The following is a 24,152-nucleotide window of genomic DNA, read 5'->3' on the forward strand; positions in this document are numbered from 1 at the left end:
TAGTTTCATTACACTCTTTCAAGTCCCCTCCTCCTGCCCCATCTTTAAAGTAGCTTTGAAACCTCTGTCTTTAAAGTGCTAAAAACTACAGTCCTCTCTTCTCCTTCTCGGTAACATTTATTGTGATATTTTAATCTACTGCTGAGGAATGAAAACCAAACTACTTTTGCTCTTTTGCCACTGAACTGTGTACAGAAATCTGGAGAAATTAATTGCTCCTGAAGCTGGGAGAAATCGAGGGTTTAAAAATTGCTTATAAAGTTCATATTTATTAATATGAATGATTTTGAATGTCATATATCTATATCTATATATAGCCAACCTCAAAGCAGTTTACAAAAGGAATGGAATTATCAGTGAAAAGCAACTTAATTATTTAAGAATTATTAAAACCAACCATAAGCTAACAAACAGATTAAAACACTTGTCAACATTTCACATACCTGGCTAGCTAGGCTTGCCTGAACAAAAATGTTCTTAGCGGGCCCCGAAAAGAGTACAGGGAAGGCATCTGTGGAGAGCTCCAAAGTCCAGGTACTGCCACACTAAAAGATCAATTTCTTACCAATGGAGAACAAGTAGAGTAGAATAGAATAGAATAGAATAGAATAGATCTTTATTGTCATTATCCCCTTGTGGGAACAATGGAATTTCTCGGTTGCTGTATTAACTGTGGCACCTGTAATAGCGCCAGTCCCACAGATCAAAACGGTTGACTAGGCATATATGGCATAAATCAGTCGTGGTCCCTAGTTCTTAAGGGCTTAATATACTAATAACAACACCTTGATGTTCGCCTGGTAGCAAATTGGTAACCAGTGCATGTCTCTGCTAACAAGACAGTCGTACCACATGCAGTCGTACCACAGCATTCTGCACTAACAACAGCTTCCGGGTCAAGCACAAAGGAAGCCCCACTCAGAGTCCATTGCAGCAATCCAACCTTGACCAAAGCAATGCATAGACTACTGTGGCCAAGCTTTTTCGGCCCAGGAATGGCCATAGCTTTTGCCAGTAGCAGCTACTAACAGGGCCGGCTCTAAGGCAAGGCTGGGTGGCGCAATGCACCAGGGCGCTGGGCCGCCAGACGGCGCCGCCAGACAGCCGTGCTGGGAAACGGGGGGTGGGGTGGGCGTGCCGGAGGGATCTTTGCAGCAGGGTGCCGGATACGCTTAAGACGACCCTGGCTACTAAAAGGCTGTTCTAGCCAGTGAAGCTACTTGGGCCTCCTCCAGGGACAGAGCTGGATCCAGAAGCACTTCCAGACTGCTCCTTCAGGGAGAGTGCAGCCCTGTCCAGGGTAGGCAACTGACCAAATTATCCAGCATGGGAGGCACACACCCTCATTGCCTCCATCTTGCCAGGATTCAAGCTCAACTTGTTTTCCCTCATCCATTCTGCCACTGCATCTAAGCACTGGCTTAGGGAACTGCGTGGCTTCTCCCAGTTCAGATGTCATTGAGAAATAGTGTCATCGGCATACTGATGGCGCCTTGCCCCCAAACGCCCCATGACGGCTCCCTGCGATTTCACATAGACAATAAATATATGGATATTAAAGCACATGTATGGATATTACAGGTGAAACTCGGAAAATTAGAATATCGTCGATAAGTGCATTTATTTCAGTAATGCAACTTGTTATTATTTATTTTTCTTTTAATTTCTACACGTGCTTTTTTTGGAGATTCCACAGTAATAAAACAAATAGTTGCAGTAATACAAAAATAAACAAAAATAAACATCGCTATTACATTTCATTAATTACATTCCATTTATAATTGACCCGCCTAATGACAAATAATTACAATTACAACAAATAAAGGCTTGACACATCTTGCTTTGCATGTCATGCATCTATCTATCTCATATAATGGTTTCACCTTTTAAGTTGCATTACTGAAATAAATGCACTTTTTGACAATATTCTAATTTTCCGAGTTTCACCGGTATGTTCTTATTTCATATGGATAGTAAATAACATTGGAGGTAGCATGCCTTGGGGAATATGCATATCTTGGCTGAATTTTGTGCAGCTGTTAACCATTTGGGGACCAGTTTACCTCACCTCATCGGTCCCACTTGACTGGTTCAATTGTTGGAATTGGCACTTTTACAAATGCCACATCACAACCACGCCACATCTGTAAGGACTCTGTTGTGTAGTGTGGCAGCACCTGTACTTTGGGACTCCCAGCCTATTGATAACAATGACTGTATTGCTTTTGGCACTTGCTGAAGACATTCTCGTTTAGACAAGCTTACTCATGTTTAGAAACTTTGTTTTATTTTGTTTCAGTCTATTTTACTGCGGTTTTAAGTGACAGTTGTAAATCATTTTGTGATAATTTTGTTGTTTTATCTTCTTTTTCTTCTTTTTTGTAAACCTCTTTGAGGTTTTCCTACCATCTAGAAGTATGTAAGTTTTATGAAATATCAATCAATCAATCAATCAATCACAACACCACCACCCAAAACATGCCTTTTGCTGCAGAGTGCTTAAAACAGGAAGTGCTCTCTGCTATTCCCCAGTCAGCTGAGAGCACAAGTGGGATTGCAGGGAGAGGAACATTTCACACCTTCCCTCAATTCTGATGGAAATGTCCCCCCTTCTATTAAACTCAACAGCATGGAGTCAATAATCATGGGAATTGCAGGGGAGGGGAGATTTTAGCAGCTGAGAAAGGGTTGCCCAGCAGGGAAAAGAGGACTAGGAGATAGAGTGTGAAGTATTCTGATCCTACTCACTGGCATTTCTGGCTCAGTCTACCTGCTGGCAAATTACCTGCCCCTGGTCTTTCACCCCAGGTGGCAGTAAATGTTCTCATTTACACTAATATGTTTGTTTGTTTGGGTGTGTGTGTGTGGTAATGGCTCTGTATTACAGTGCCTGTTTTGGCTTTTCAGAAGTGGATGTAAACCCTAAATCTATAATGTTTTCAATTCCCTGTTTTGAAGTGGAAGTTTCTGGCCTCTGTAAGCCAGAGTATGCAATTGAGAAATATGTATCAGGGTGTGATCTTTGGCCTGACAATAGTGTGCCCCTTTTCATCTTTAAAGCACAAGAGCATCTGCTTCCTTTCACCAGCAAAAGACCGATAATTCAAGGTTAGGTTGAACAGATATCAACAGTGGATCTGTTTTTTAAAGAACCCACAATTTGCAAGCCAGTTGCAATTTGGGTAGCATAATTGGTATTTGTTGAACAGCCAAGACTGGCAAACCTCCCTATTCTGTAGCAACACAATTTCCTCTGCTATGTAGCCATAGTCTTGATGTCAAAATGCCATCCTCTCAGTAACGACTGCGGCATTTGAATTGGTAGGAGTCCACCACGCACATGGAAACTAGACATCATTTGTAAAGTCTGTGTGAAGTCCTGGAACTTGGGGCTGGGTAGGTGTGATGTATTCATTATGATGAGCATGCCTCAATTTATATTTTTCAGAGTTCCAGGTAGATGAGAGCAGAAAGCAACATCTAAGGCACTGCAACATTTCTCAGATCACAAGTGACTGCAGATGCCAGGTCAAGTGAATCAGAATACTGTGTACTTACTTAGCATTTATATAGCACTTTGTATGCTTAAAATACCTCTCATAACATTGACACCAACCATGTAAGTCTGCCAGTACTGATACCTAGCTATTGAATAAAAGTAGTCCTCCAGATGTTGCTGGAATCTAGCTCCCCCTCATCTTCTCACAGCCAAGGTTTGGGAATTACAGTTATGCAAAAGGAACGGTTTGATCATTTAGTTGTTAAAAGCTCTGGGTGATATTATTTATAGTCTAAAACCACACTTGCACTAATAGAAAGTGGCTTCCACCAATCGCAAAACTGGAGAGATGCGCAGGGGAAGAAGACACCAAAGCGACCCAGAAATTTAGCAGTATTCAGCACGCATTTTCTTGATGTTTTATGGCGATGTTTTCCGAGGGCCCCCTATAATGAGCATTAGCCTGCATGTCAACTTTCAGGCACAAAAATGCAATAGATCTTGATATTTGAGTTAATAAGAGAATAATGTGAGCCTGACAAAGCATTTGCATGCTCATTATGTCTGCTATTTTCAGGGGGAAGCATCATCATCATTAAGAAATTGCCGAATCGGCAATCACAGCCCTCGGTTGAAGTTCAATCGCTCATGCTGTGAATCTGTGATCTGTCGGAGTGCGGCTGTGAAAGGAGGGGAGGGAAAAATAGAAAAGCTCTTAAAATGAGCTTGATGAGTTCTTTAGTCGTCAGGAGCAACTGAAGTAATTAGTTAAGTAACTAAGGTCATACCCCTAGCATTCAGCTCTCGTAGGAACATATTATAGATTTCGCCTTGTTTTCATTTGCTTGTTTTCTATTGTTACATATGGAGTAGATATCAAACTAGCAAGGAAATACGTGTGAGTGAAATAGTCACCCCCATTAACACAATCAAGCTCTCTCTTTTTTTAAAAAAAAGACCAGATGAAAGATTAACTACTGTTCTGCATTAAACTACCAAAAAGTATTGGTTCATAGCCATTCTGAGTTTATAATCACCATGGACGGTATCCAACAAAGTACTTCTGCTAGCACAAGGACTTTGGGGTTATGCAACATAACTTCTCCTTCCTTTCCTCTCCCCAAAGTCCCCAAATCTGCTCTGGAAGGTTGGAGAAAACCCCAGTACAGATTAGCTTAAATAGTCAAAAAGAAACCAGGATAAATTCTTTGAACCAAAGTGTGACTGGCAATTTGTACATGAATATGCGGCATCTCTTAACTGTTTTAAAGGTATGAAATTGATGACCGTACTTAAAAAGGAAGAGGAAACAACGACTTTGCAAAGAGGTGTAACTGGAAGCTTCCCACTCTTGCTTTGAAGGCTGGCATGTGTTTGTTCTCCAGGATTTTGAAAACCTGCACTTTTTGGAATTTTGATTGTTAGGGATAGACATCAGAGCATAGGACGCAGTCACCCGAACCTTCCCACCCCCCCTAAAAAAAAATGCCAGAGGAGACCACAATAATGGACCCAGAGGGGGATTGTCATGAAACAGATATATTGAAGCAGACACTAGTTACTGTACTATCCTTTTTCTTTAAAATTAAGCCAGGCAGGTGCCCTGCATAGCACAATACCTGCTGCCAAGGCCCCAGACATGTCTGCCACCTTAATTTTCCCACAGTGCTAAGAACCTGACCCTGAAGGACTCTGTAGAAATTACGATGGTATGCACACCTGGAGCCTCAGCACTAGACATTTTTATGGTGCAGGGTAGCCACCTGACTCTACCTACCTACCTATTTAAAAGGGACCTCTTCTAGCTTTTCTTTACCAGCTTGGGGGTATAGAGGAGAGGGGTAAGAGTGGAGGGACCAGGCAGTGAGGAAGGAGCATCTAGGATGACCAGTGTGATGGGGTGGGGAGAGAAGGTGGTAGTGGTGAAGCAGCCAGGGTGATGAACAGCAAAGAAAGGATACCCACAGTGAGGAAACAGACTCCCCTTGCCCATAGACCTCTTAAACTGACAGAGTCACTGACTGTTGCTTCTCAAGTTAGAGGGGATATGAGGGAGGTTTGCATTGTGTGGAGAAAGTGATTAGAGAGCTTGTCTGCACTTCCATTTGTCCCGCTGCTTCCCTCTGGGAAAACTTGCTGTTGACCACTGAATGGGAACAAGCGTCAATAGGTTTTTTCTGCAGATATTGACATTTGTTCCCATTCAGCAGCAAAGAACAGGTTTTCCTGGGGGAAGTGGCGGGGCACATGAAAAACTGCCTGGCACCATTCCTATGAAGCAAGGGACAAGCGGAAAACATATTGGACCTGGGCTTTCTAGGCACAGGAGAAGCAAAAGTGTGGATGAGCCCGAGAGAGATGTTCCCTTCTTTATAATACTAGAACTCATGATCATCTAGTGATCACGAAAGACAAAACAAAGTGCTTTTTTTCCACATAGCACATATGTAAGCTATACCATTCTCTCCCCAAGGTATGGTGAGGGCCACCAGCTTGTTGTGGTTTGAAAAAGGATTTGGGGGAAGAGAGAGAGAGAGCCCTGCTGTGCTTGGATCCTGCTTGAAGCTTTCCCATAGGGATTTGGCTGGCTACTGCAAAGGCAGGATGCTGTCTTTGGACTAATCCAGCAAGTAACTTTTTATGCCCCTGTGTTCTTAGAGACAGAATGCTAATACAAGCGTGTGGCTGCTTTTAGTCCATGGGCGGTCTCGTCTGAGTAATAATGTGAATGTTTGAAAACTTATAAAATTGAAACAACAGGTCAGACCAAGGAAATAATTTCCTAATTCCTGTGTAGCAGTATGGCTTCAAACATTCAGGTCTGCAAAGAAAGATTCAAGCAGTTATGGTTCTTTTCAGCCATATGAATCAAAGTTATTTTTCTTCTCGGTGGAAAATAGACTCCTCTTAGTATTCAGTGTTGCTGTATATTATAGGAAATTGTATTAATCACTTTCCACTGTGAACAACCAAATCAAATTTGTGCAACCTGATTCTTTCTCTCTGCTTGATGCTGGGTAGGGTGCTTTTGTTTCTCTGGGTAGCTGAACGAATGAATGAAAATTGGACATAATAACCAGAAAGAAAGCTAACTATTTGTCTAGGGTATGGCTTAATTAATTATTTGATGATGCAGCTTAGAAGGGATGGCATCTTAGCATTAAAGGGCACCAGGGATGGGTAATGGAATATAATCTTCAACATTTTTAAAGGAGGTGTGATAGGATCTCTTTGTAAGAACGGCTTAATGAATTTTTTATAAACCCAGCTGTCCCTGCCTAGAACCAAAGAGGAATTTTGCCATTGTCTTGAGTTCCCTTGGGAGCAAATATTATCTTCATTTACATTTAGTAGCTGCATAATAGTAAACTATACATATATAAATGAATGAATGTAGAACACAACCCTGCCTTCTTTATTGTTCTATTCTCAGAACTTCATGTATATATTTTTAGAGCTGAAAGAAAGCTGCTTTATCATCTTACTCAGCACCACAACATCCTTATTTACTTAAATCAAGGAATACCTTATTAAAGCTATAATGTTTGGTATTTGTAACACTGAAATGATCTAGAACAGGGGCCTTAAATTCGATCTGCTTACAAACATTCAAAGAGAGATACATTGCCGTTGGAAAACAGCTGAGAAAGAATGTCACTCTAGGCTTAGGAGGGGAAAACCTGATTGTATTTTTTTAAAGGCTCTGATATACAACTACTGAAAACTAATGGATAATCATGGCATAGAATTAGAGAATCCTAGCATTGGAAGGAACCCCAAGAGTCGTCTGGTCCAATCCCCTGCAATGTAAGAATCACACATAAAGAATCCCTGACAAATGGTCCCCCACCTCTGTTTAAAAACCCCCAATGAAGGCGATGTAGTCCCTCACTGTCAAACAGCTCTTACTATCAGAAAGTTCTTCCTTACGTTTAGCTGGAATTTATTTTCCTGTAATTTGAATCCATTGGTTCAGGTCCTACCCTCTGGAGCAGCAGAAAACAAGCTTGCCACCATTCATGCAACAGCCCTTCACACATTTGAAGATAACTATCATATCACCTCTCAGTCTTACCTTTTCCAGGTTAATGTGCATTTATTTCCTAACACTTTGCTAATTAAGCAGGCTTAGTTAAACAGATCTGTGGTACTGTATATTTCTGCTAGAAGAGAAGGGGTAATATCTATATATAGCGCCAAAAATGTGACAGCCATTCCTAAATTCAACCATGCTTTGACCAACTGAAGACTTGTTCTCCTGAACCTTAGAAGGGTGTTGGTCATGGATATATTGAACAAGCAGTGTGTATTGTCTGTTTCTGAGCCCAAACATTTGCAGTTTGACCAGATTTAAGCCTTTCATGGCAAACCGAAACACACAGACCCAAGAATGGTTATTTGTGTATCATTAGATCTATGAAATCAATGATATGAGATAAATGTGTGAACATCCAGCACCATGAGTGAAAGCAATCAATTGACAACATTGAGGGCATTTACACATATCCCTAGCTGGCTGAAATGTGAATCACTGGAAGGTTTTCCTCAAAACTAGGGAGGAAGGAGCTCATAGAGCTCTGACTTTGATGCGTAAGTATAGGACTCTTCAGCCTGTCCCTATCCCAACCAGTGCCAGAAGAGGACAAAGAGGAGGCAGAAGATGAAGGGAAGCAGTGCAAAACAGATCAGGGTGTCAGTACCTAGCTTGGGCTGATTTTGGTCGAACTGCAAGATTCTCTTTTTAAAATAAAAATTGGTCAGACAAGAGCAAAGCAATCAGTTGGCATGGGAGTAGATGGTAGATCAGGCCCGGTGGTGAGTGCTGGTGGTTGGGGGAGTGGCCACGGCAAGGGACCCCCAGGGTCATGATGACTAAATGTAACGTATGAAACTCAATTGCAGTTTCTGACCAATGAATGATTTGTTTTCTAAATAAATGTGCCCCTCTGTTTCCCCATGATTGATTCTACCAAGATACCGAATAGATCCTTTTGTCCACAAGATTTACTTGTTTGTTTCTGAGAGTTTACAGTACTCCATTAACTTGCCCAATGTGGTACACACAAACACTCCTTATCCTACTTTCAACGTTGCCTCAACAGGACTTCTTGATACTCAAATGTTGGACTTTGCATTGTCACTAATGAAAATACCGGTCAAATTAATGATCTCCTCTTAACCTCAAAAAACATTTCTGACTGTCTGCTATTCATAATTGAGATGACCACTGATGATAGACCAGGTGCAAACTTTGTCATGAAAACTATATCTTTGCTTTTGCTTTTTATTTCGTTTGTTCAGCTCCTTTATAATATGTTTACAGATTTTGACAGGTAACTCAATGGTGAGTCACCACTCAAATCAGTATTTATGGCTCATTATTTCAGACATACATTTGCTGCTGAAAAACATCCCAGCAGATTTTAAATTCTCTTTGAAAAAAAATGTTTTGTATTAGAGGTGTCAGTATGGCAAATTTTCTTAATAGCGTAATTAGAAGGTGCATTTAAAAAGATCCACCCTCTCTTCTCCTTACAACCCACGAGTTACTCTGTTGATGTATTGTTCAGGTTCAAATGAGGAAACTTGTATCTTGATACAGAAGCCTCCCACTTTTTATAGCCAATCGCAAACAGACCCTTCCCCAGCCCAAAATCTCTTACCCAACTGAGAAAAGCTGTCCACTGGCAATCACACTCATCCCAGAACAGCAGCCACCAATCATGGCAGCAACAGCCAACCAACAGCAGTGTTTGCTGCAGAAGCCAATCACCAACCCAATTAGAGAAGCAGCAGCCAATCCAAAGCAGCCCTTCTAGCAGCGAACAATTGTCCTGCTTGCAGCTGCAGCCAATCACCCATCCACCCCATTCACTATCCTTGTATAAGACGAGGAATGTTTTTAACATTAATTTAGAGTAAAAAAAAACCTTGTCTTATACACGGAAAAGTATGGTATATGGTTCACCATCTTTCAGAGCAAAGCCCTCCCCAGGCTGTGTAAAACATATAGCAGGAGTATGCATATAACAGGAACAACATACTTCCAGATGATTTACAATGCAGTACAATTCACTTGCAGTGCTTCCAATCCAGATAAAATATCTTCCATTTATCCATCCATTCTGCTGCGTCTATCCACAAAGCTGTTGCCAGCACTTATCCTTTGTCCATTCAGAGCTCACCTCCCTCCTTGAATTGTCAGATACCTTACTTAGTCCATGAAATTTTCTTTGAACGATGGGAAAAAAAATATTCCTGAAGAATAATGTCTCGACCATGATACAATGTATATTAGAAACGTAATTGTTTAAACAAAGTGAAACCATTTCAATTAACCTGCAATTAATTAAAACAGGGTCAGAGGAATGTTACCATTATAAACACACACCCTGATACTTGCAACTTTGTTGGACAGTGTCCTAGAACTTACCATTAAAATTTATACCCCACCAATTTAATTAAAATGAGCAATTGCTATATTGTTTTTATTGGTGGCATCATGTTTTTTTATGTGCATGTATTTGTCATAGCTGCCAAGTTATCCCTTTTTTTAAGGGATTTTCCCTTATGCTGAATAGGCTTCCTCGCGAGAAAAGGGAAAACTTGGCAGCTATGGTATTTGTAGAACCAGGGCTATAAGATACAGTTCAAACAACTGACAAGGTGGTTTTTCCTTGTTAGCAGCTAAATTAGGTCTCATGAGATCACCCAAATGAACTCACTATTCATGACCCGGTGTCAGGTGGTACATTCAGCAGATTCTGAAATCCTCTTGACATTGTTCCCCTGGGCGTAACTTCCTAAGCAGCAACATGAACATGGCTATTATGTTTTGTGTATACTATCACAATGGCTGTGAAGGCAAGATTCCACACATTAACGCCTTGTTTTTCTTTTGGGTTTTATATGCAAAGCTCTAGTTATGTCTGAGCACACCTGCTTCCTAACTGTGACACTTAAACTTCTAGGTGGTACGAATTTCATTGCAGAATCTGAAGGCCCATGAAAATTTACCTTTTTTATTTCTTGTATGCGCCTTCCTTCATTTTATAACCTGCCCACATGCCTGTTGCATGGGGGCATATTGATACCTGTGTTAGTCCAGAAGGGATTAACAAAATATAGTTAATTGCCCTATTGACAAATTTAAAAAGCTTAATCTTAACATGGTGTTGCATCTCGATAATGCTCACGTTGCATGAGATGCATCTCAATAATGCTCACGTTGCATGCAGCATCTAGCTTTGTCCTTGTAGCAAGAGACTAAAACAGTGACCCCCCCCCCGAATATTCTCACACGTTGGTCCTTGTCAATGGTAGTTGCTGAGTAGGGCAGGGATACATATAACACTTGATGACAATGTGTCCCATGGTGACATCTTATATGTTATATTTCCATATTGATGCCAGCTAGAGTGGGTAATAGAACCACACACAAAAAATGACATAGCTGATTATATATTTAATACAAAATGAGGCACAATTCTGGCTCCTAATGTATTCATTTCGGTTTATTTTGTGTGGGGTATTGTTGTTGTTCTCGAAAAGAAATGATGGGGCAGCTTGTATTTTTCACAACCGAGAGAGCACAACAAAGCCCTCCAAACATAGGTGCCAAGTTCTGGATTGAAAAATCCGGGATCAGCAGCGCCTCGACACCGGAAGTCGCTTCTAGGCACTTCCGGACATGCGTAGAAGTGACTTCTGATGCCGCTGTGCCCATTTCCAAAATGTCCACGGCACCAGAAATCGCTTCTACGCATGTCCAGAAGTGCCTAGAAGCGACTTCCGGTGCCGGCGCGGCACCAGAAGAACATGGCCACCGGCAGGAGCTCCGTAATCCAAGGGAATACGGGGTATTTTGCCATTCGGAACACCTGTGGGAAACGGTAAGAAAATACGGGTCTATCGCAAACAGGCACCGGTCAACAACAAATCCATTTATTGTGAGGACCATGCCTGTACACAAATATCAACACAACAATAATTAAAAATGTTAAAATTCATTACATACTGTCCCAACAAAACCTTCATCCCACAAAACAGAAAGAGAAGGAAAACAAGCAACGAGTTAAACAGATGATGAAGGGGTCTTTATCATCCATAAATCTTTCCCTGGCTTTCATGGCCTTCATCACAAAGACCGCTACCATGTGGGTAATTCGTGGTTAGCATCAACTAACAAAAATTTTACTCTTATCTTCAGGATTGATTATAGAGTTGGGTTTAATTTGCAGCATCACGTCTCTAAAGCCCGAGTAAATGGGGCAATAGAGGAGGTAATGTATAAGATCCTCTTTAATTTTCATGAAGCAAGGGCATAAACGGTGTTCTGCTGGGATTTTTGTGAATCTACCGGTCAGGTATGCGGTTGGCAGTGTTTGAAACCGTGCCATAGTGAAAGCTCTCCGAGGGGTGGGATCAGTGATATCCACTAGGTAGTTGGCACAGATTTTGACTGCTTTTACTCGGGGAAACCAGTAGGAAAACCCAGAATTTTTTATCTTCATGGTGTCTAAAAAGGCCTCTTTTTCAAAGATCCCGGGGAAAACGGGGTACTTGGCAGCTATGCCTCCAAAGTCAGCTGAATGATTCGTACCCCTGCCCTGCAAAAGGGAAGTGATGTTTCAATAATTTTATGGAAAGCAGAATCCCCCAGTGAAGGGTGTGGGAGGACAAGGATGGTGCATGTTTACCCTGCTTTTATTTTGTAGCTTGGCATTCAGAGGATCCCTTCTTTAGGAGCCCTGGAAAGAATGTCAAAAGGCTGATTCTGCTTCCCTTGAGATAAGTGTGAACTATTTTTGACAGCCAAAACTAGAGCAACAGCTTGAAAAAGCAACGACTTAAGCTACTCAAGAGAACTTTGAATATAAATGAATGTGACACACTTTTTAATGTCAATTGGAAGGGGAGTTGTTTTCACAGCATATTGTTCTTGCTTTAGAATGCCAGGATAAATTAATGACATTAGATTCCAAATCTTTGAACCTGGCGGAGATAAAGAAACACATGGTTAGGGAATGAAAACAGGACTTACTAAAGCTTTCAAATATCTGCACTGGGGTGGTCTGGCCCAGGAAAGCCAGATACATCGTTTTGCGACTGGATTCCCCTCCCACCACCCATCAAATGTTGAGTGGCTTGAGTGAGGAGGAAATGTGTGTGTAACTCTCATTCTCTTGCCAGGCATTATCTACTCAAAAGCACCTGTCACCTGCTATTCTCTCTAGGTTGTTTTTTTAAAAAATGTTTTCTCCTGCACCCGCAGTGGGGCACTTTTGAGCCGACACGGAAATGCTTAAACACCCCCCCTTCCTTCTCAGCTGTCACTTCCACTACAAGTTTTCCGCTAAACCCCAAACTACTTATAGTTGTTTTGCCTTAAAAAGGAAAAGCATTGGAAAAACAAACAAACAAACAAACAAACAAAAAACCCACACACCAGTCACTAGATGTAATGTGCTGGCCCTCAGAAGTGGCTATTACTAGATTATACTGAGAAAAGGATACTTGCGCTTCAGACCTTATACAGATTTAAAGAATGTGGGGGCAGAGGAAGCTTAAATAGCCTGTCACCACTTCTCCCCATTGGGCGAAATCGTCCTCACATTCTCCTCTAGGGAGATACCACCTCTCCTCTTCTTCCAGGGGAGGAGGGGTGTGGCAACTTTGTCCCTCAAAATGGTGGGAACGGCATTATACTGAGAGAGCAGGTCCAGGGCCGGCACTACGGCCAGGCTGGGTGGCACAGGGCACCACGGCGCCGGCCCGCCAGGAGGGCGCCGCAAGCTGTGCCCGCCGCGCAGCTGCGCCCACGGCAACCGCGCTGTGCCTGCCCGCCCGCCGCGCAGCAGCATCTGTGGCAGCCGCACTGCGCCCGCCCGCCCACCGTGCTGGGAAACGGGGCGGGGGGGGCGGAGGGATCCGTTGCTCTACGGCGCCAGGGGCGCTTACGACGGCCCTGAGCAGGTCCAGCTAACTCCTGGGTTTCAGTCAGACAAGGGACATTCCCAGCTCTACCTGGAGATGCCAGGGGTTGAACCTGGGGATTTTGGCATACAAAACAGATGCCCCACCACTGAGCTACAACCCTTCTCTTTTTGTAAAAAAAAAAAAAACCCAAGTCACTGGGCTGGTTTAAACGGCATGCTCAAAGTCATTAAGGTTGAGGGAAATGACTGGCCATGTTGAATGGAGAGTTGTATGCACTGCATTGGAATTTTGCATCCTTTCATAGGCTGAGTGATCTTGATCTTGTAATAAGGAACATTATTGACATTACACAGGGTTTGTTTGTTTGTTAAAAGCAGGTTGTACCAAGGGGCAGGCAGAGGATTGATCGGGCTTTACTGGAAGATCTCTGGCAGATTTGCAGTACATCCATGAGGGTTTCTGACACTGAATTGTATAAGCATGACAACAACAAAATGGCTTTTCACCACCTAAATTAAGTTGCTGAAAGGAAGAAAGCTAGAGAAGTGTGGACTTCTGTGTGAAGGAGCTGTGCACTCAGTTCAGTTCTGGTACTGGAAACAAATTCATAATGTGCTCAGACGCACCCTGTTATTTAATTTCAAGTAGAGTTTGTGGTTTGTTTCTTTAAGAGATATGTCTCTAGTATGTAATAGAAACTCCTCTCTCCTCTCTGGCTGCGGCTCCCTCCATAGCTGAGTGGGAATTCATTGGAACTTTAGCTTTACCTATGTAGCAAGTCCTAACTGCTATGCTGTTCTGTTGTTCATAAAGAAATGCTGCTGAACTTCTCCAGGTTCCTAGCATTAGGGCAGACTCATTGCAAGATTTCTTCACACGGTGAGTACCTTCTCCCAAAGCCATGTGATACTACACACTTGGGAATCAGCCTCCAAATTATATAATATATATATTGATTGTTTAGAAATTGCAGAAGCTATCCCAAACAGGCACCGGTCATTCCTAACAGAAGTTGCACTGGAAGATTGCCTGAGAAATGATGTTAGGCATTAGACTGCATTTTTTTAGCTGAGGCACTACAGATACTTGTGTGCAGCAATAGCTAATGCCGATATATAAGTTTTAGCTACCTGGAGCTAATTCTGCTGAAGAAGCAGAATGGAAACTCTAAAGTCTCTTCCTTTTCCTATTATTTTACCAAGTCTTATCAAACTTATCAAAATAAGTTTGAAAGATCACCCTCTCCCACTTCTGCTACAATACAAAAAAGAAAACAAAAACAACTCACTCCATTTCTACCAAATACAAAGTCCATTGACAGTGTGTATCTTTCCCCGTTATTCATTTTTAAATATGGTTCATTTCATACCAGAGTCCCTTCGCTCTTCTGTGACACTGCTTTTCTGAAGTTAGTTGGAAGCACATTTAAAGCAGAGGTTCCACAGGAAACTTTGAATTAATGGAGGCTGGGATCCAACAGCCATGCTTGAGGGTGAGGCTGGGTTCAAAAGATGCATGGCCATTTTCTTATGCTTTCTTCACTGAGCCGCCTTCCAAGGCTGGGCTCAGTCCAGCCTTGCAAAGCGGCTCAAGATTGGTGTTGCTCTAGTGGCATTGGTGGTTGAGGGCTGGGCTGGCACATGGCAGACTCCTTTTCCCCTCCACAACCCGTGCCCTGCCTCCCCGGTGCACAAGCACCCAAGGCAGCATGAGAACATGCACCACGTCACTGCCAAACACTCCATGAGAATGTGGCCTGTGAGTTGATTGTATGTCCTAGTTGCGTCAACAGAATTTTTATGTCCTTTTAATGACATTTTTTGTGACAATTTTATGAGCCAGTGTGGTGTAGTGGTTAAGAGCGGTAGTCTTGTAATCTGGTGAACCAGGTTCGCGTCTCCGTTCCTCCAAATGCAGCTGCTGGGTGACGTTGGGCTAGTCACACTTCTCTGAAGTCTCTCAGCCTCACTCACCTCACAGAGTGTTTGTTGTGGGGGAGGAAGGGAAAGGAGAATGTTAGCTGGTTTAGACTCCTTTGGGTAGTGATAAAGTGGGATATCAAATCCAAACTCCCCCCCTCCTCTTCTTCTTCTTCTTCTGGACAATTTTTATTCCGCTCATGTTACAGTTTCCAGTGTTTATCTTTTATTTTTTCTTTGTTTATTATTTTCTTTCACAAATTTTAATTACTTTTGCCTAATGAGAGTTTGGAAAGTTCTGCTGAGAGTTGCACATGGCTCTAAAATAGATTATAGATGAAAAAGATATGTACATAGAAAAATCCGCATGCTTCAATGTCAGTGTGAAAAGTAATCATTCTGGCTTTGCTTATATAAGAATGTAAGAAGACATACCAGCTGACATTTCTCCAATGAAAATGTGAACGTCTCATTCCATAATGATAATTTTACTACAGTCGTACCTCGGGTTACGACCACCTCGGGTTGCGAACAATTCGGGTTACGAACTCCGCAAACACGGAAGTATTTTTCGCCGCACGTACGTTCCGCCGCACGTACGTTCCGGAAATAGCGCTTTGCGCATGCGCAAAATGGCGCTTCGGGTTACAAACTGTGACCCGGAATGGACCGTGTTCGTAACCCGAGGTACCACTGTATTTATACCTCACACATCTTACTGGGTAACCCCAGCCATTCTGGGCAGCTTCCAACATACATAAAAACACAATTAAACATTAAAAAACTTCCCTATATAGGATTGCCTTCAGATGGCCCGGGGATTGGATAACTCCATACCCTCCAACATTTCTCCAATGAAAATAGGGACATACTAAGGAAAAGTGGGACATTCCAGGAGCAAATCAGAAACTGGGATGCTTCTCTAAATAAGGGATGTCCCTGGAAAATAGGGACACTTGAAGGGTCTGAGAAGAAGCTGCTGGAGCAGGCCTGTGGCCTATTTGGTTCAGCATCCTGTTCTCACAGTAGACAACAGAACACCTGTATTATAAAATACAAGAAAGCAACGCCACACTTGCTCAGTGTTCTCTCTCTCTCTCTCTCTCTCTCTCTCTCTCTCTCTGTGTGTGTGTGTGTGTGTTTTAGCAAATGAACTCTTCCAAAGTGTGTGTTGGCAAAAGCCCTAAGTGCAAAGCTGAGGGAGAATGGAGAGAAATGCAGTGCTGTTACAAAAAGAGTTGTGTTTGGGGAATCACAAAAGAAGCCTAAACACCTTTTACACTAGTAATTTGCAGGAAATGGTTGAACAAAAGAATGTTATGAAAACATGCTCTATTTCATTTGTTTTATTTAGAAACCAAGTTTGTGTTTTAAGTGATTTTATTTAAAAGTGAATTTTGTCAAGTTCTGATTCCAGTGGTACCTTGGTTTGTGAACTTAATCCGTTCCGGAAGTCCATTCTTAAACCAAAGCATTCTTAAACCAAGGTGTGCTTTCCCATAGCAGCGGGGGACTCAGTTTACAAATGGAACACACTCAACAGGAAGCGAAACATGTTCTGCTTCCAAGGCAAAGTTCACAAACCAAAACACCTACTTCCGGGTTTGCAGTGTTCTTAATCCAAGTTGTTCATAAACTAAACTGTTCTTAAAGCAAGGTACCACTGTAGTTCACTCTGTTATATACTCCTGGATGTATATGAGATACAGAGTGAGTGAGTAAGAGACAGGCAGAGAGAGAGAGGGAGTGAGAGAGAGAGACTGGACACATTTTTCAGATTTAAATATTTCACAACCTATGGCATATTGATTAGTTTCCTCCACAATATGATATTATGGAAATTTTCTCTTAATGATTATGCAAACCACCAAAATATTCATAATTAATTTAACACTTTCAGATTTTTTCTGCAATCCACATGCCTTTCAATATGCAAATACTGCAGGCATTTAAGATTCTAATCTGAAAAGCAATGATTAAACCACTGCCACATGCATTCCTGCTAGCCATGTTAGGTAAAATTGAAGACTGCATCTAATGTTATGTTGAAAATACATGGTTGTACTCTTGGGAGAGGCAGTCATATTTATGACAATGTAATGTCTGACTGATAATAGATTGTAGATAATAGTAGAGTAGATTGCAGAGTAACTCTGGAGGTCTTGTGTGTCCTCTCCAAAAGAAGTGTGCATTATTGTTCAAGTATGACATTGCCACAGACATTTAGGAATATGAGACACTTGAGAATAATCTTTTGTAAGTAATGTTTAAAGGCACTGGTAAATGTATTGGAAGCAAGTAAACATTAGAAAACTACTGTGGCTGATTTTCAAAAAGTAGCAGTAGCATACTACTCAAAAGGTTTTTTTTTATAGCACTCCTACATATTTTCAGCCTTAGTTTGTCAATGTAGACGGCCACTTAAGCTCAAACAATGTGTATTTCATGAACTATTTCATCCATGGCTCTGCAAAATGTCATGAGATTCTGGACAATTTATATCCGTTTTGCTACTATATTAATTTGGGGAAAGGTTTCCTTTATGTTAAGATGGTAAATTCCAGTCACAAAGATGTGTGCATTATAATATTTTGTAAACAGTTAATTAGTTATTGCAGCCAACAGATCTTTGGACCATGTCTTGGCACTATTAATACCATAGGTATCAACATTATATTTATTGTAATTTGGAACTGATGTAGAATAAATTGTATAGAAGAGATAAGCAAAGTTTGAAAGGAATGTTGCTTGCAGGAAACAGCATCTCCGTTTGGCTATTTAGCTGCAGTTGCATTGGGACTGGCCTAAGCAACACCTCCACTCAATGATAACAGAATTAACTTGTGAGTTATAAACTGAATGATCTTTCTTGTTGCAGTTCCCACAGTATCCAGTTGCTTTGATCCACTGGAGAGATCTGTCAGTGGAACAGGGTTCAAGAAGACCTTTAATGAGTGAGCCTCCTTCCTACACTATGCCCACCTGCTCTGGAGGTGATGGGGGAAGGAGTTGCTAAAGTTTCCCTCACTCCTCCTTTCACTAACAGAAGGCTCTGCTGGATCGAAGAGCTTTCCATTAGAGGGTGGGACACCAATTGGATAACCCCACAAATCTTAACTACATCTGAACGTATATGTTTCTATTTGCTTTATTGCATACTATTGATTTTTTTTTATTCTGCCACAAATTTATGTTTGCTTATACATGTATTTTACATGCTTTATCTTATGACATATGGTCAAGACAGTGAAACTTCTTTTCTCTCAGTAGTGCCAGTTATTTCTAGCCTCAGCTACAACTTTAACCCACCCCAAAAAAACCCTCCTGTGGAGACCAGGTGGAGAATTGCAATTATTGACGCACCATGGCTGCTGTACTGGTGCCAACCCATTACTTCAGCAATGAATGTACATGAAGAGTGTTTCTAACCCTCTCTTGTGCTGTGTGCTGCTAGTTTCCTAGCTTCCTGCAGCCAATTGGAAGCTGAGCCTTGGTTTCCGAACACATATGTGTTCCCTCCCATCCTAAACAGAAGAGGGAAGCTTACTGCTATGTACAGCGCATGTGCGGTATCGCTACGTACAGCATATGCATGCGACACCATGCATTCATTGTATATAGCGGTTTGCTGCCGGTGCTGCTCGGTGCCGGCGGCGGGATCCCACCACCATCTGTACAGTACAGCGCTCCAGCGGCGCTGGTGGCAAACTGCTATGTACAGTGCATGCGTGTGACACGTAGCGGTTTGCTGATGGTGCTGCTCGAACGCCGTACGGACGGTGGTGGGATCCTCTGCTCGCAGCTGCAGCCACGAACGGAGGATCCTCCACATGCGGCTGCGGCGGTGCAATGGCTGCTCGCGCCGATGCGCCTGGGCAGCAGGGCAAGCACCCCGCGGGGTGTCTTCTTGCCACCCCCCCAGTCATGAAACCTGGGGCGCACTGCACCCCCACCCCACCTTGCAATGCCACTGGGAGGCGGCCAAGTATGCATGAAAGGTCAAGGTAAGCTTCCCTCTTCTGTTTAGGATGGGAGGGAGCACAATTCTGCTAGAGCTAGGGATCTGGCAATGCCAGCAATTGAATTGCTACTGTTTCTTAGTGCTTTAAAATTACAAGTATTAGATGAGTGGCCACAGTTAGCTTTGTATTAGACATAAAGGGTTGTAGATTGTGTCCAGCTCTTGTCCTCTTCCACCCAAAGTTACACTATTGATATCAGTGGGTCGACTTATTTCTAGAATACATATGCTTAGCATAGATACTAAATTAATAAATTTTATGGGAAGTTCCTATGCTGTTATGAAGGTGTGTGGATTTCTGTCGCACGCACCCATCTTTGAAATAATCATCTTCATATTTACAGTGGTACCTTGGAAGTCAAACGGAATCAGTTCCGGAAGTCCGTTTGACTTCCAAAATGTTTGAAAACCAAGGTGCTGTTTCCAATTGTCTGCAGGAAGTTCCTGCAGCCAATCGGAAGCCGCATCGGATGTTCGGGTTCCAAAGAATGTTCACAAACCGGAACACTCATTTCCGGGTTTGCGGCATTGGACTAACAAGGCATTTGGGATCCAAGGTATGGCTGTATATATATATTTAATAATGATCTGTAGCCCCAAAATGCTGCTTCAAGTAAATGCCTTCCAGCCTCTATTAAATAAATGCATAGAAGAGTAGGAAACTTGGTTTCCTTTTATCAGGTGAGCTTCTCCTGGCCCAGCATGTTGCATTGATCATTTCCACAGGAGGCCCCAATTTAATGGCTCGACAGAATAAACTCCCTGCCGATTGTGCATTTCTAGGGCTTCCTCTGGTTCCTACTGACCTTAATGGAACAATTTGCACTGGCCCAAATTCAAGAGACATTTGAAGGTGTAAAGATGCCTTCATGCACGAGGAAGCATCACTTATGCTCCTGTTTAGGTGAATTTGGGCAAAGGCCCTTAACTTCAGTTAAAAGAACAGGAATGAGCATTTGTAAAAGCATTTTCTGATGGGATAGGATAGGTGCATCTGCTGTTATCTCAGTTACTGAAACCATTAAGTTTAATGTGTTTGTGCACTTTTGATGGACAAGGAGCCAGTATTTCAGAATACCTTTGTATGTTGAAAGGCATCTAAATTGAGAATCACTATTTATTTCTCTACTACATTGTTTTGGTAGCTGTGGAAGGAAGATATAAATATAACCAAAGAAAGGAGAATCTCAGATAATTGAATTGGTTTGAAAAATGCTTTTAATTACCCCCTTTTAATTTAAGAATACTTAAAAAAGAAACTTGAAGCCTGATGGGAGCCTACTCTTATTTAAAATGTGAATCCTCTGTTTTTAGTTTATCTTTTCTTAATTAGAGTGGATTTATTGCCAGGATAGTTCTCCAAAGCAGTGAAATCAACAGAATATTCTGCAAAGGTTAAAATAATTGTATTAAGGGCTAATGATCTGAAGATGGCAGCATTGGGCGAGATACTTCATTCTCTATCCTAACAAAAGCTTTGTGAATCAGAATCTACCATAGATGCTGCATACAGGAAATAAATTACATTTCTTATTATTCATATGAAGGGTTGTTCTAAATATACGGTATTGATAAAAATTAGAACTTGGCAGATACAAATTACATTTTACCATCTGGACATTTTATCTTTAGTTTATCTATATATATATATATTCTCAAAACTCAGGCTTTTCAAATACTGTTATCCCTTATAAAATGAAAATGAGTTATTTTGGCATGTATATCTGGTGATGGAATACATCCCTTTTAAAACACTAATTCCACTAGTTCTCTGTTATCGGCAACCTTACGCATAAGCATAAGTGAATTAAATTCTAGAGCATCTTTGGCAGACAGGTAAATAGTACCCCATTTCTACTAATGAATAGATGTGACAAGAAGATTACAAACTATTCCACACAATGGCTTGGATCTTAACTAGGCATCTACAAAGAGAAGGGCTTCTACTGTTCACAAAGAGAACTGAGATCACTAGGATCCTGCTAACAGAGCTGGGGGAGGTATTTGCCAATTCTCTTTTCTCCTGGAACCTGCACTGCCTCTCGTGTTGTTCCAGAGGGTCCCCCAACTCCCCAGAGAAGATTTTTCAGAGGGCAGAAGAGGTGGAAGGGGAAATTGATGGAAATTGCTTCCACTGCTGGGAGCATTCTAAACCTAGTTAGGACCCAAGCCAATGTTATTTCTAAATCCATTATAATCTAAAAAATGAGGGAGGGGGCTAGTCAAAGTGAAAGGAGAAAATCCTGTCGCCTACATCAGTTACCTTGGCTGCTGGTATTAAACCTGGGATGGCTTAGATCAGGAGTAGTCAACATTTTGCAATCCAGATGTTCTTGAACTGCGGTTCCCATTATTCTTGGCCATTTGTTTTGCTGTTGTGTATTGTAATTGTACAACATCCAGAGGGCTCAACACTGGCTATTCCTGGCTTAGATTGCATTCTCTCTGCAACAGAAACAGTGATATCAAATAGAACAGGAATTAACACCATGACTATACAACCATGTACTGTATCCCTCTCCAGAAATATGCCATTATTCATTAGCCTGTGCTAATTTATTTGTCTGCCTGTGTTTATAGATGACTTAATCACGTAGAGTCAAAACACTCTCTCCCTGCACATCCAGATGCTAAAATGAGTGCAATGGTGGGTGGGATTGCCATTGTCCCCCGTGACAACCACTCCCTTTCATTTTTGAACTTATTTTTGGCCAAGCACATACAAGCTGAATTTGCACCAGTTAAATGCGTGTAAATTGTGAGTCAACTGTATTCAGAGTAATATGAGTAATTCATATATCTTGAAAGCCACAGGACATAAAGGCCATGGTCTATGGAGAATGTGAAACTGGCTATGTGGGCCTGAGGGACTTTTTAGATTTGTTCTCCTCAAACAGCAGCTCCCGATAGCAAACTGATGGAAGCATTTTAAAAAGCACTTTCTGATAAGCAATGGGAGTCAACTGTTCCATGAAAAGTCCATTATTCCACTTGGCTAGTGCAAGCCCCGTATGTGTGCTTTAAACGGCTTTTGGGATCCCTGCCAACAGTGGATCACATGGAGAAGCTGGTTAAAATCAACAGCAAGACAGCCTTGCAACCTTGTGTTTCTTCCTAACTTACTGCAGAAACACCACCTGGTAGTAATCATACTATACTATCCAGGCTAGCCTTCAGATTATGTGCAGCTTGACCATTCTAGCATTTGTTAAATAAACTGGTGCTAATTCAGGCTTTCGGGTTTTCAAGAATGCTTGCACATTTCGTCTTGACTAAGATTACAAATTCAAACCTGCAGGTTCTTTCACAACTCTCCTACATACAGAAGGTCTTAGAACAGGTGTCCCCAAACTGCGGCCCTCCAGATGTTTTGGCCTACAACTCCCATGATCCCTAGCTAAGAGGACCAGTGGTCAGGGATGATGGGAATTGTAGTCCAAAACATCTGGAGGGCCGAAGTTTGGGGATGCCTGTCTTAGAAGGTCTTTTTGCATCTCATTTTTCACACAGGTAAACAACTGACATACATGGTTATTTCCATGGCTGCAGGGCTTTTTTTCAGCCAGAACTAACCAGAACTGAGTCCCGGCACCTCTTTGCTGCATTCTTTCACCTCTGTAGTGTTGCTGTGCCGTTTCCCTGCACGGCTCTTGGGGCAGCGTGACAGAGGTGGCAGGCGTCACAGTGGTTTTTTTGGGTGCTCCCCCCGAAAAAGCTCAAGTTCCAGCACCTATTTTTCTAGGAAAAAAATCCCTGGATGGTTATAGTAATGCCACCAACAACTAATGGAGTAGGAAAGGGTGGGTGGGGAGGAATGGAAGCCTTTTCAGAGCAGGATGCACCAGGCTAAGTGATGGCCCCTCCTGGCTTGGGCAAGTGACTGAGGTGATCTCGAGGCCTTCAAGTGTTGCTATTGTTTATTGTGTGTCGCGCCATAGAAGAACTCTGAGAAGGAGGTAAAGAATCAAGCAGAGGCTCGATACTCCTTTCCATTTAGGGGGTTCCTATTTCCTGCTAGCAGTAAAAGCTTAACTTTGCAGAATTGTTTGCATTGTGAATTAAAAGCTAAAGGTTGCAGATATTTTGATGAAGCTAAATGTGCTCCATAGGTACATGGGTGGCGCTGTGGTTTAAACCACTGAGCCTTGGGCTTGCCAATCAAAAGGTCAGCGGTTCAAATCCCCGCGACAAGGTGAGCTCCCGTTGCTCGGTCCCAGCTCCTGCCAACCTAGCAGTTTGAAAGCACGTCAAAAAGTGCAAGTAGATTAATAGGTACTGCTCCGGCGGGAAGGTAAACACCGTTTCCGTGTGCTGCTCTGGTTCGCCAGAAGCGGCTTTGTCATGCTGGCCACATGACTCAGGAAAACTGTCTGCGGAGCGGACAAACGCCAGCTCCCTCGGCCTGTAAAGCGAGATGAGCGCCACAACCCCAGAGTCGTTTGCAACTGGACTTGTGCTCCATAAGGTGGCTATGCAGCAAGAAGGTAGCACAACAGAGTTCAGTGGAACTTACTCCCAGGCAACTATGTATAGGATTGCAGCCATGCCACTTGGCTGATCAGGGATGTGAACCCGAGACTCCCCAGCTAAACTTCAGCATTGTAGCAAGCCACTGCTCGACCATTTGCAGCTTCCTAGTCTATGACTGTCAGTTGATTCCATTCCAATAACTGGGTATTACACCATGCACTGCTGCTGTTTTGGATGTGTGTGTGCATTATATATATATATATATATATATATATATATATATATATATATATATACCCTGTTT

At 42.2% G+C, this 24,152-nt stretch overlaps 1 protein-coding gene across 1 annotated transcript in view; it reads left to right on the plus strand.

Moving 5' to 3' along the window:
- The window catches only part of TPH2 (tryptophan hydroxylase 2), a 65,273-nt gene that overhangs the window by 36,236 nt on the left and 4,885 nt on the right, over positions 1 to 24,152 (plus strand). The window lies entirely within an intron of this gene.

This window comes from Zootoca vivipara, chromosome 9, assembly GCF_965207765.1.
Source record: "Zootoca vivipara chromosome 9, rZooViv2.hap1.1, whole genome shotgun sequence".
Lineage (NCBI taxonomy): Eukaryota > Metazoa > Chordata > Lepidosauria > Squamata > Lacertidae > Zootoca > Zootoca vivipara.